At 39.3% G+C, this 13,128-nt stretch overlaps 1 long non-coding RNA gene across 3 annotated transcripts in view; it reads right to left on the reverse strand.

Annotated features, from left to right (window-relative positions):
• The window catches only part of LOC134809567 (uncharacterized), an 80,563-nt gene that overhangs the window by 27,330 nt on the left and 40,105 nt on the right, over positions 1-13,128 (reverse strand). For 2 of the 3 annotated variants that reach the window (XR_010155630.1, XR_010155628.1), the window contains 4 exons: positions 10,208-10,302; positions 8,970-9,093; positions 8,551-8,591; positions 6,695-6,801 (listed from right to left, as the gene is read on the reverse strand). This is a non-coding gene — a long non-coding RNA (uncharacterized LOC134809567). Of the gene's footprint in view, positions 1-6,694; positions 6,802-8,550; positions 8,592-8,969; positions 9,094-9,928; positions 10,053-10,207; positions 10,303-13,128 lie in introns of all 3 variants that reach the window. The other variant, XR_010155629.1, reaches the window with a different exon arrangement.

Here is a 13,128-nt window from a genome sequence, read left to right on the forward strand (position 1 = left end):
GCAAATGACCATAACAAATACTCATACTGACACCATTAGGGGCTATAACACTGGGTGCAGCATATGGTAGGTGTTTGGTTAATTAAATATGATTCCCCTGGGGGAAGAAGAAGGAGAAAAAGTAGAAGAAGAAAGAAAATGAGAAGCAGAAAGGATAACATTTACTGAGTGTATGCCAAGCCCAACTAAACAAATTCTAAGTATTGGTTATATTTGATCCTTATGACAATGCTATGAAGTAGGTGCAATAATCACCTCCATTTGGAAGATGGAGTAATTGGGACCCAAACAAGACCACATGGGTGGTAGTTAGCAAGACTAGATTTTGTTTTTGATTAGGCAATCAGGAATAAAACCTAGGAAACATGGGACAGCTGTCCTCTGTGTAAATAAGAAACTGAGGGGAGTTAAGGAGGAAGAAGAGTGACACAGATGTAGGTTTGGAGACTGAGTTTCTGATAATAAAAATATTCCTACCAACGATAATACAAACCCGCCATCCCTTATCCAAACTCCAAAATCCAAAGCTCTGAAACTAAGAATTTTTTCATAACTTACTTGGCATCAAAATTTAGCCTGACCCTACCTGAAATTTTCGACTTCAAAACCTTACCTGAACTGTCAGACCTTTATTTGTCCCATTTAGTGTGAGTATTCACTATGAATTTGAATATGGGGTATATGGATATTACTCCTGCTGGGGAAGTTGCATAATATATGATATACACATCCTATTACATTTCTAAAGTCAGATAAAAATATCTTCATCCTGAAACATATTCAATGTCAAAGGTTTCAGATTATGGGTTATTTAACTGTAATAAATTGCATTTATAAAAGTCATGTGATATGTGAGCACTATGTTCAGAATCTCACATAAATTATCCCATTTTTTCTTCACAACAATCCTGCAGGTAAGTACTATTATTATCCAATTTTATAAAGAAAAAACTGAAAACCAAAGGCTTAAGTAAGTTACCAAAGATCACACAGCTGAAAAGTGATAGAACCAGGATTCCAAGCTAGGTCTATGGTTCCAAAATTCAAGCTTTTACCACTTACTGTCAGATCCTGGAAATCCAACTTGCAATAATGAATCGTGATATAGTTTAGATATTTGGCCCCTCCAAATGTCATTTTGAAATATTATTCCTAATGTTGGGGGATGGGGCCTGGTGGGAGGTGTTTTGGTCATAAGAGCGGATCCCCCACGATTTGTGGGATTGGTGCCACCCGTCCAGAGTCAGTTCTCACTCTGGTAGTTCATAGGAGAGCTAGTTGTTTAAAAGAGTGTGACACCTTCACCTCTCTCTTGTTCCCTCTCTTGCTATGTGATGTATTCGCTCTCCCTTTGCCTTCAGCCATGAATAAAGGCTTCCTAGGCCTCACTCAAAGCCAAGCAGATGCTGTCACCATGCTTTTTGAACAGACTGCAGAACCATGATCTTATTAAACCTCTTTTCTTTATACATTACCCAGTCTCAGGTATTCTCTTACAGCAACACAAAATGGACTAACACAGATAGGCCCAAGAGGTTATTTCTGAGGACCATTACCTGGGGATGAACAAGAGTCAATTTGATGATTAACCACATGTCCAGTTGGGCCAATAAATATGGCAATGTCTCTTCTCTCTACCCACTCCAAATTCTTGCCCATGCCCACCTATCTCAGCACACCTAATGAGGTATTGATCACAGAAAGGTGAATTGTCATTAATGCCATGGGTATAGGCAGTTACTAGAATTGCTGCACACTGCCAGTCACAGTCACAAGCCTTAATGGAGAAGGACTGGACACTTGCAAATCCAGCTCTCTCCACGTCAAGACGTGTAGCAGTAAACACAGTTCCACGCTCTGTAACAAAATAGCACATCTTCTACAAACTGATCCATGCTGTCATTTTCAAAATTACTTTATTACATACATAGCAATGGAAAAGATAAGGGGAAAATTATGCCCTATTCATTAGAATTAAGACATAGGTTCAAGCCAGGTGTGGTGGCTCACACCTGTAATCCTAGCACTTTGGAAGGCCCAGGTGGGGAGATCACTTGATGCCAGGAGCTTGAGACAAGCTTGGGCAGCATAGTGAGACTGATCTCTTCAAAAATAAAAATTACAAGTCAGCCACGTGTAGGTGGGAGGATCGCTTGTGCCCAGTTCAAGGCTGCAGTGAGCTGTCATCACACAACTGCACTCCAGCCTGAGCCACAGAGCAAGAAACTGTCTCATTAAATAAATGAATGAATAAATAAATAAAATAACAGAAAAAGAAAGTGATTCCAAATATAGGCACAATTTTAATTGTTTATCACCAAAATACACTAATTAATCATATTATGTTAGCTGGTAACAAAAAGAAAATTATTTTTGGCTTAGGGAACCGAGAAGACTTTTTAGAAGAGGAGGCCCTTATTTGGGGACTTGACATATGTAGGATAAGAAAATGGTGGTGAATGGGGAGATCGTTCCCGATAGAGAGTATCATAAATGAAAACATGAACCATAACTCACTGTGCTTCTTTCCACACATCCATCCACATATTCACTCAACAAACATTTATTGAGTGCCAATTATGTGCCAGGAACTGTGCTAAATTCTGTATATGCTACAATGAAGTGAAATCTCTACATTTATCAAATTTATAATCTGGGCTGAGACACAAACACTAAGCAAGTGTAGAAAATCAAAACACAAAATTCCAATAGACATATTATTAAGAAAATGAAAACTGTAAAGTGATTTTTAAAAATAAGGTCTAATGGTCAGATCCTGAAAAACACAAGAGCAAACATCCCAAGGCAGGCAGCCTAGCTGTTTGGTTTCAGCATAATGGACCAAGGGGGCCAAGGAACAGGATGAGGTTGGAGAAGGATACAAGGGCCAGAGAAAATATCTTGGGAGTGAGGTAAGAAGTTTGGATTGCATTCCAAATGCAAAGGAAAATCCCAGGAGGATTTTACACAGGGGAGGAATATGATCCAATTTAACTTAAAAAAAAATTATTCTAGCTGCTCTGTGGAGATTCTAGGAGGCAGTAAGGGTGAAAGAAGAAGCCCAGTTAAGAGAAATGAGCATTAACTCAGGTAAGGCACAATGGTGGCTGTCATGATTGGGGGCTCCTCTAGAGACAGAATCTGAGAGGGGGATTTGAGTGAAAGTAGTTTATTTGGGAGGTGATCAGAGCTATGTGGCATAAGAAAAGTGAGACAAGGAAGAAAAAATCCCAATAAAAAGTACATCATCAAACAAGTCATTACTGTGGGAACCTAGAATTTAATAATCCTGGGAACCCTGGAAGCCAGTGTAGAATGCACATTCAAAATTGTCCCCCACCAGAGGCAAAGAACTAGAGTGCACCAATTCCTTTCATTCATTGACTGAGAACTCCTAGCAGGTAGTATTTCTCCAACACTTCTTGGGGGGTGGGGCAGGGCAGAGCAGATGTCAGATCCAAATAATACCTCAAGCAAAGAAATGCATATACTAGCAGGTGGAAATTGGGCTTGCTGCACTGAATTGTTAAGGCCTGAGGAGGTATGAGTAGGATATTGACAGCATCTGCTACAATGGCTTAAACCAGCCTATGTGCTAAGATGACCACCTTTCTTCTTTACTCAGCCCCAGAGGAAGCCTTAAATACCACACAATCTGACCCTCCCCGGGCCTCAGCCACAGCGGATTGGATGAGGAATGAATGAGTGACTCTAGAAAGTCCAATCGGATTCTCTCTCTCTCAAAAAACTTCAACCTGAAGTAGAGAGTAGAGTTAGTTAGATCTGAGAAGATGTGCTAGAAGGGTATGTTCAGTGAAGGGCTAGGACTGCTGCTTTGTAGCGGATGAAGAGCCACATATTATTAGCTCATAAGTGAACAAAGACTTGGGTCTCACAGAGAGTTATTCAACAGATGTTTATGAAGCATCTACTATGTGCTTCATGTTGAGGTTCTGAAAACGAAGAAGACTGATATGTAACCCCAAGAAACTCAGTCTGTGGAGGACATATAAAGATCAACAGAAGACAGCAATAGCATACGGTAGGATATATAATTTGCCAAGAACTTTTCTCAACCTACCTTTGTCAACTGCAAAGTAATCATTCCGTGGATCTAGTTGAAAGGTTAAATCCCCCAGGTTATCTTCATCTGTTGCCTGGCATACTCCAATCATTTTCCCAATTGGAATTTCTTCATCCAGTGTGATGTCAACTTTATTGTGCCGAGTTTTTTCTTTCTTTGTTTGTTTTTTAATTATACTTTAAGTTTTAGGGTACATGTGCACAATGTGCAGCTTAGTTACATATGTATACATGTGCCATGTTGGTGTGATGCACCCATTAACTCGTCATTTAACATTAGGTGTATCTCCTAATGCTATCCCTCCACCCTCCCCCCACCCCACAAAATGCCCCGGTGTGTGATGTTCTCCTTCTTGTGTCCATGTGTTCTCATTGTTCAATTCCCACCTATGAGTGAGAACATGCGCTGTTTGGTTTTTTGTCCTTGAGATAGTTTGCTGAGAATGATGGTTTCCAGCTTCATCCATGTCCCTACAAAGGACATGAATTCATCATTTTTTACGGCTGCATAGTATTCCATGGTATATGTGCCACATTTTCTTAATCCAGTCTATCATTGTTGGACATTTGGGTTGGTTCCAAGTCTTTGCTATTGTGAATGGTGCCGCAATAAATATACGTGTGCATGTGTCCTTACAGCAGCATGTCTTATAATCCTTTGGGTATATACCCAGTAATGGGATGGCTGGGTCAAATGGTATTTCTAGTTCTAGATCCCTGAGGAATCGCCACACTGACTTCCACAATGGTTGAACTAGTTTACAGACAGTCCCACCAACAGTGTAAAAGTGTTCCTGTTTCTCCACATCCTCTCCAGCACCTGCTGTTTCCTGACTTTTTAATGATCACCATTCTAACTGGTGTGAGATGGTATCTCATTGTGGTTTTGATTTGCATTTCTCTGATGGCCAGTGATGATGAGCATTTTTTCATGTGTCTTTTGGCTGCATCAATGTCTTCTTTCGAGAAATGTCTGTTCATGTCCTTCGCCCACTTGTTGATGAAGTTGTTTGTATTTTTCTTGTAAATTTGTTTGAGTTCATTGTAGATTCTGGATATTAGCCCTTTGTCAGATGAGTAGATTGCAAAAATTTTCTCCCATTCTGTAGGTTGCCTGTTCACTCTGATGGTAGTTTCTTTTGCTGTGCAGAAGCTCTTTAGTTTCATTAGATCCCATTTGTCAATTTTGGCTTCGGTTGCCATTGCTTTTGGTGTTGTAGACATGAAGTCCTTGCCCATGCCTATGTCCTGAATGGTAATGCCTAGGTTTTCTTCTAGGGTTTTTATGGTTTTAGGTCTAACATTTAAGTCTTTAATCCATCTTGAATTAATTTTTGTATAAGGTGTAAGGAAGGGATCCAGTTTCAGCTTTCTACATATGGCTAGCCAGTTTTCCCAGCACCATTTATTAAATAGGGAATCCTTTCCCCATTGCTTGTTTTTCTCAGGTTTGTCAAAGATCAGATAGTGGTAGACAAGCGGCATTATGTCTGAGGGCTCTGTTCTGTTCCATTGGACTATATCTCTGTTTTGGTACCAGTACCATGCTGTTTTGGTTACTGTAGCCTTGTAGTATAGTTTGAAGTCAGGTAACGTGATGCCTCCAGCTTTGTTCTTTTTGCTTAGGATTATCTTGGCAATGTGGGCTCTTTTTTGGTTCCATATGAACTTTAAAGTAGTTTTTTTCCAATTCTGTGAAGAAAGTTGTTGGTAGCTTGATGGGGATGGCATTGAATCTATAAATTACCTTGGGCAGTGTGTGTGCCGAGTTGAATTTATGGAAGTCACACTTGAGACATCATTTTCAATATTTAATAAACTTGTTTAAAAAGGAAAGATTGTGAGAGAGGCATTTGCTTGCTGTGTATTCTTTTCTACACCTTATGGTGGCAGAAGAGTAGGAGGTTGGAGATTGCAATGATAAGAGTGGAAATTGTGACCATGAACTTAACAAGCAACCCATTTATTGATCACTTACCTACAGTTTAGACAAACTCCTAAGCATTTTTTAAGTGTTGTTGCATTTATTCCTCACAGCAACCCTAGGAAGTAGGGACCATTTTTTGTCCCCATTTTACAGACATGGAAATGGAAATTGTAAGACATTAGGTAACTTTCAGAAGTAAATATCAAGGTGGCTGAGAGAGGATTTGACCCCGAGCCTATCTGGCTCTAGAGCCTGTATGCTTAATCACTGTGCTCTTATCCTTCTGTAAGAACCAGCTTCTTACTGGTTCTTATACTGAATCACTGTTGACCCTCAATATGGTTTTATAAACTCCTTGATGATAATATTAGCCAGAATCTCCCTTGAGGATAGAGAGAGATAATCCAACATAAGTCAGACACTAAGAACATATTGCACTAACACTTTATTCTGTTGCAATTTCAATACACTTTATACTCTAAAATTATTTTGCTTTCAGTTTTTAAGAAAACCTTTCTTAAAAAATCTTACCCCTTAAAGTGGTTGTTTACATCTTACTTGTTTATTTTCCTTCTCAAAAAAAAAAAAAACAAAGCAAACATAAAAATTTAATAATGAATTTGCAAAACATTTTCAAATTCAATTTTCAAGGTCAAACTAAAATATTATGTTTTATGATCTTACCTGTAGATAAGAATGGGGTCCTTATTGTGTACATTGATGAGAAAAATCTTTAGATTTCCAGCTGTAAACAGTCCTCCAGAGTCAACACTTTAATAACCATTGAAAAACTGAAAATGAAGCCACAAGAAAGACAGTTGAGATTGTACAGAAACTAACAGGCTTTCACAGAAGTAGAATCTGTTTAGTTACAACAATCAGTTAAAACAATCGATTCATCTAGTTAAAATGTCAATCAAGCCAGTTATTTTAACAGTTAGAAATGGCTAACATTTTGTTAAGGACTAAATCAGTCGAGTCAGTTGAAAGGACAGGCAGGAACTTAGAAAAGTCTGCTAATCTCCATACACAATAAAAAGGCAAAGGGAAATCCTTAGCATGTTATAGCAAACAGAACTTATGGCTATGGGTTCTTACCTTCCAAACACTGATGTTTCAATTTTGAAAACAGACACATGCAAAGGAGAAGGTGTTAAGAACACTTCAAAACAATTTAATGACTATGAGGGGATATTAGGACAGTTAGATGACTAATGGGATTTTATTTTAACAGAGATGTGTAGGGGTTTGAGGCATAAGAGTGCTCGAAATGATGAAACTGAATGTATCCTAATTGAAAGATGAATGTTCATATCCATAAAGTATGATGTTGGGTGGTCAACTCTCCCAATTTGCCCAGGACTGTCCAGGTCCAGAGACTTAGCACTGTAAATCTCCCATCCCAGAAAACTCCTCTGTTCCAGCCAAACTGAGAGAGTTGGTTATCCCTTCAGAAAAATAAAAAATATACTTGAAATGTACTATTAAGACCAAACTGACTGTTTTTCTTCCACTTGTAATAAAAACTAAACCAGTTTTCAATATCCCTCTTCTTTCATAATTTTTCCTGCAAGAAGATTATCTATGAGATACTCTTGACAAAAACCACAAGTCAATCACTGTTAAGAATAAAGACATTTAAAAAATAATTCTGGGCTTCATGCCTGTAATCCCAGCACTTTGGGAGGCTGAGGCAAGCAGATCACAAGGTGAGGAGATTGAGACCATCCTGGCAAATACAGTGAAATCCCGTCTCTACTAAAAATTACACACACACACACACACACACACAAATTAGCCAGGTGTGGTGGTGGGCACATGTAGTCCCAGCTACTTGGGAGGCTGAGGCAGGACAATGGCATGAACCCAGGAGGTTGAGCTTGCAGTAGGCCGAGACTGTGCCACTACACTCCAGCCTGGGCAACACAGCGAGACTCCATCTCAAAAAAAAAAATTAAATAAATAAATTAATTAATTAAGTAAATAATTCTGGTAAGCCTTTACTACAAGAATAGAAGGAATAAGGTGTGGATGAGATCTGCAGCACTAAAGAATTCAAGCTACCTGGGGTCTAGCTGAATGCTGGAGGGTTGATGGCAGCAAGGAAGGAAGAAAGCAATGAGCCTTTCTAACACTTTCATCAGGATTTGAACAAGTGATTTCATGGCCCCTATAACTTTTTTTGAAAGGAGAGAATGGAGAGAATTGATAAAAGTCAATGAGGCCCTTCCAAATTTCCTTGACTCTCACTTAAAGGTCTGCTCAGTGACCCTAGAAGCTCTGCAGCTAAGAAGGAAATTAAGGAATAGTAACTCTCTATAAAACTTCAATGAGGTCCCATTGCAAAGCTTTAGCCAAATACTTATTTATTCAAATTCTGCAAACAAAGGTTAACTTGTCCCATGTTAGCTCCTTTGATTTAAATCATACTGAGAAAAAGGAAAGATTTAGTTTTCACTTATCAAGAAAAAGTTAGTTTGTTAAACAGTCATTAACAACTTTTACTCCCATTATTAACAAATCTGGGGATTTATAAATACCTTGCTTGTGCATAATCACTCTTCCATGAGATACACCAGGCCTAAAAGAAAAGAAAAACAAAACTGTGATGGCTATAATCCATTATTCCCAGAGTGATTTATGAAATAAGATAATGCAAATAATTGTTTGTCATGGGGCACAGCAGTGGGATTAAAGGAAAATGGATAAAGATTTTGGCAATTTCTACTAAAAAATTATATAAAGATAATGCATACAGCTGACTTTAAGAAGTTGGCAGAAGACAGCATATCCCATTTTTTTGGCCAGGCATGGTGGCTCACACCTGTAATCCCAGCATTTTGGGAGGCCGAGGCAGGTGGATTACCTGAGGTCAGGAATTTGAGACCAGCCTGGCCAACACGGTGAAACCCCATCTCTACTAAAAATACGAAAATTAACCAGGTGTGGTGACACATACCTGTAATCTCCCAGCTACTCAGGAGGCTGAGGCAGGTGAATCACTTGAATCCAGGAAGTAGAAGTTGGATTGAGCCAAATACGCACCACTGCACTCCAGCCTGGGCGACAGAGTGAGACTCCATCTCAAAAAAAAAGTGAAAGTGTTAGAAAGGCGAATTGCTTTCTTCCTTCCTTGCTGTCATCAACCCTCCAGCATTCAGCTAGACCCCAGGTAGCTTGAATTCTTTAATGCTGCAGATCTCGTCTAGTTTTGAACTCCTAATCTCTTTCACTGAGAGGTAACTCATATGATGTGTGGGCCCCTAGTCTCCACTGGACTTCTCTTCTTCTTCCTTTTTTTTTTTTTTTTTTCGAGACAGAGTCTTGCTCTGTCGCCCAGGCTGGAGTGCAGTGGCGTGATCTCGGCTCACTGCAAGCTCTGCCGCCTGGGTTCATGCCATTCTCCTGCCTCAGCCTCCCGAGTAGCTGGGACTACATGCGCCCGCCACCATGCCCGGCCATTTTTTTGTATTTTTAGTAGAGACAGGGTTTCACTGTGTTAGCCAGGATGGTCTTGATCTCCCGACCTCATGATCCACCTGCCACGGCCTCCCAAAGTGCTGAGATTATAGGCGTGAGCCACCGTGCCCAGCCTCCACTGGACTTCTCTTCTAAAGATGCTAACACTTAGGATATATCCCATCCTCAGCTTTCATAATAGAAAAGAATATCTTATCAGATTCAGGAGCAATTTGATTGGAAAGGTTTAAAGGTCCATTTCCTTTTCCTATGAAGCACATTGATGCAGAACATAGGACTGAAAAGGGTGTTCATAAAAATCACTACAAAAAAAAATAATAACTTGAACCAGTGGCTACCCACTTAGGAGATGGCATGTGTGTGCATTAACTTTTTAAAGATACTGTATTACACTGTGAATGAATTTGGTGTCACAGGTATCCAGAGAGGAGTACTCACCTACTTCCACAGCAGGATGCAAATGCCACCCCCAAAATAATCGTGGCTTCACTCTGAAAACAGGATGATGCAGAGAGGAGCCCCAACAGCCAAGTCTAGCATCAACCAGCCACCATGCAACTATCTGTTAAGTAATGATTTCATTAAAAAAAAAAAAACCACCAAAAGCATCTTAATTTGGGGAGCACATCAAGGCCAGATGAGGGAAAATATTCATGAAAAGGGAAATACGAACCAAAGAACTGGCATTTCAAATGAAAACCCAGTAGTAGTATTTACCTTCTAGATTCACTTTCAAAATCAAAAACTGCTGCTGTGGAAATTGTTCCGATGCTGTCAATTGTAAAGCCAGAGCCCTCCGGGGAAATGAAGTACTGTTTATTGGACAGTAAAGAGAAACCAAAATATTGCAGATACATCAACTACTTCCCTGGCCTGATTCCACGCATCTCTAAAAACCAGGCCTGAAATCTCTTTGTGCTCTGAGCCCATTCCCACTCCCCTGACCCCCCTCCCCCATACATGATAGACGCTCAGTAAATGTTCATAACTGATGATGATGATGATGATGAAGTTATATTCCGTTCAACCAATTTCAAGTTTCAATTCTTTCAAGTTTCTATTCTTGAAAAATTTCTATTCTTTTTCAAGAATAGAAAAATGAATTTTCCTATTCTCTTATGTTCAGTATGTTATCTGAACATTTCTCACAACCCTTCCCCCAATGCTAAAATTAAATAAAAAGGAGTTTACATTTAGAGAAACATGCTGACTGTTTAATGAGAACTCAGGGATAATTTTGTTTGTTTGCTTGTTGATGGAAAGGATGGGCTTTTATGTGGAGGGAGGTCGTGGAGCTAAAGAAGGAAAAAAATATGAAATACTCAGACGTCTGTTCATCTGAATTTGTATGTGTAGGCACAGGCAATATTTTATCAAGCTGTTTTCTTAACCTCTCTTTGATTTTCATTTATACTACCTTCCAGTTGTTCTGTTAAGTGCTTCAAACACATTGTCTTTTAATTCTCACAATAACTCTATGTCATAGGTACTGATATTATCCCTATCTCACAGATAGAAACACAGGCTTAGAAAATTCAAGCGGCTTGTCCCCAGTTTGAGAGCTGAGTCTTTAGTCACTTTACATCATGCCTCTCTATTCTCCACATTGTATCCCTAAGATAAACTTCTCGAGAAAGACAGCAGTGGAAGTCAGGGTCTCTCATCTAGGTGAGAATCAAATGACCAGAAAAATCCAGGGCAAAAATTCATAAGAGAATTAATATCAAGAGTTCATTACCCTGAGTGCTATTTACTTAATAATTGTGTAGACACAGAGATCATTTAATAGAGAAGATTAAGCCCAGAAGAACTGCAAAGCAACCTCAAAATCTTCTGGAGAAATGAGTGACCTTTTAATTTATCGACTTTCTGATGAATCATCATGTTCTGATTCATTTTAATTCATACCATCCATTTCCATATATGTAAATGAGATGGACTTGATTTCTGCTCTTTCTGTAGAACAATGTAGAATATTAGCATTCAGGAACACAGGCAAATCCATTACATATTTACTTTTACGTCAAACACAGGAATAATAATGCTTATTTCATGGGGAAAGGAAGAAAGGCAGTTGTGGTTAAATTACCTGAGAGTACTCACACACACTGGGTCTGGTTATATATAAATATATATGATTTTTAAAAGATGCTTGCATTTATGTTTGCAGTTCCAAATTCAATTTCGGTGTCACACAGTTGTCAACAACTGTTTGGGAGCAATGCACATGGGGAAGCTACATCTTCATGAGGTTTAATTTTTCATAAAATTCAATACCCTTTTTTTAAAAAAAATTTGATGACACTGATATGAACAACTCCCACCGTCCTTTAGGGAAGGTTTGGAGATGGTGGTTGCTAGGCAGCCAGGGCCATCACCGGGAAAGCCACCTAAATGAAAGATTCCCCCGAACAGGAAAGCAGTCCTAGGGATGAGAAATTAACTCTCTGTGGGGACAGGCAACTTAGATTCTTTTTCTGTTTGTTTTTTTCCCCTCCCATTGTATCTGTAATGATGCCATCAACTGGTGAAGAAATATTTGAGCCACAAAATAACAATGGCAACCCAACTCCCAGGTTCTGAAGCATGAGAACAGATTACAGGGGAGAATGTGCGTCAAAAGGAGCCATCAGTTTTTCTGGATGGACTTATCCACAGAATCCGCTTTATTCCCTTCTCTGAAAGCCTTGTTCATGACTATTTGCTTTTAGAGAAGCTTGGGAATTGGAAATGTCAGTGCCCAAACTTCAGGTCAAACACAGTGAGAAGAGTTAGAGCCTCTCCAACAGCTGGCAAGCTCGGTGCTTCAAGAGCAGGGACATAGGAACCATGGCTGGATTCTTCTGGGTTCTTAGCATCATTGATAATAAAAATAACAACAGTGATAGCTATCAGTTACTCTGACCCTGTGCTCAGATTGTTCCTTAATGAATTCATTTAACCCTTGAGATAATGCTAGCCCATCTTACAGGTGAGGAAACTGAGGCTTGCAAATGTTAAGGAAGTGATCCAAGAATATATAACTAGTGAGTGGTTAGGCTGAAATTCAAACCCAAGTCTTTCTGACTCCAGAGCCATTGTGTTATTCTGCTGGTCTCATGGAAGACTACATTCCTGGGAGAAATACAGTATGTCTTTCTATTTTTAAACTTGTTTTAAAAACATTTTGAGAGGGGATTAAAGAATCTAGGTGGGTGAAAACGTTGTTACGGAGCAACTCAGTGTCACTGTTTACAGAGGAAGATGAGGAAGGATAAGGAAAGAAAGGACAGGAAGGGGACAGAAGGGGAGGACAAGGCAAGAGAAGAGTGGTCTAAAATGGAGCCATGAGAACTTGCAACATTGGAAGGGCCAACAGAGAAGGGTAAACCAGGAAACAAAATAAGACACAGTCGTTCTTTCTTTCTTTAACCTCATTTAATCCTCATAACAGCCCAGAGGAAGATCCTATTATTAACCCTATTACAATTAAAAAAAAAACAACAAAAACTGAGGTACAGAAAGGTTAGGAGACTTGCCCAGGGTCACAAAGCTAGAAACTAACAAAGCCCAAATTTTAACCTCAGCTACTAACCTTAGAATCCGTGCTCTTGTGCTGATATACTATGTCTAGTTCGGTTGATCGACCCAGAGTAACA

The sequence above is a fragment of the Pan troglodytes genome, chromosome 2, assembly GCF_028858775.2.
Source record: "Pan troglodytes isolate AG18354 chromosome 2, NHGRI_mPanTro3-v2.0_pri, whole genome shotgun sequence".
Classification (NCBI taxonomy): domain Eukaryota; kingdom Metazoa; phylum Chordata; class Mammalia; order Primates; family Hominidae; genus Pan; species Pan troglodytes.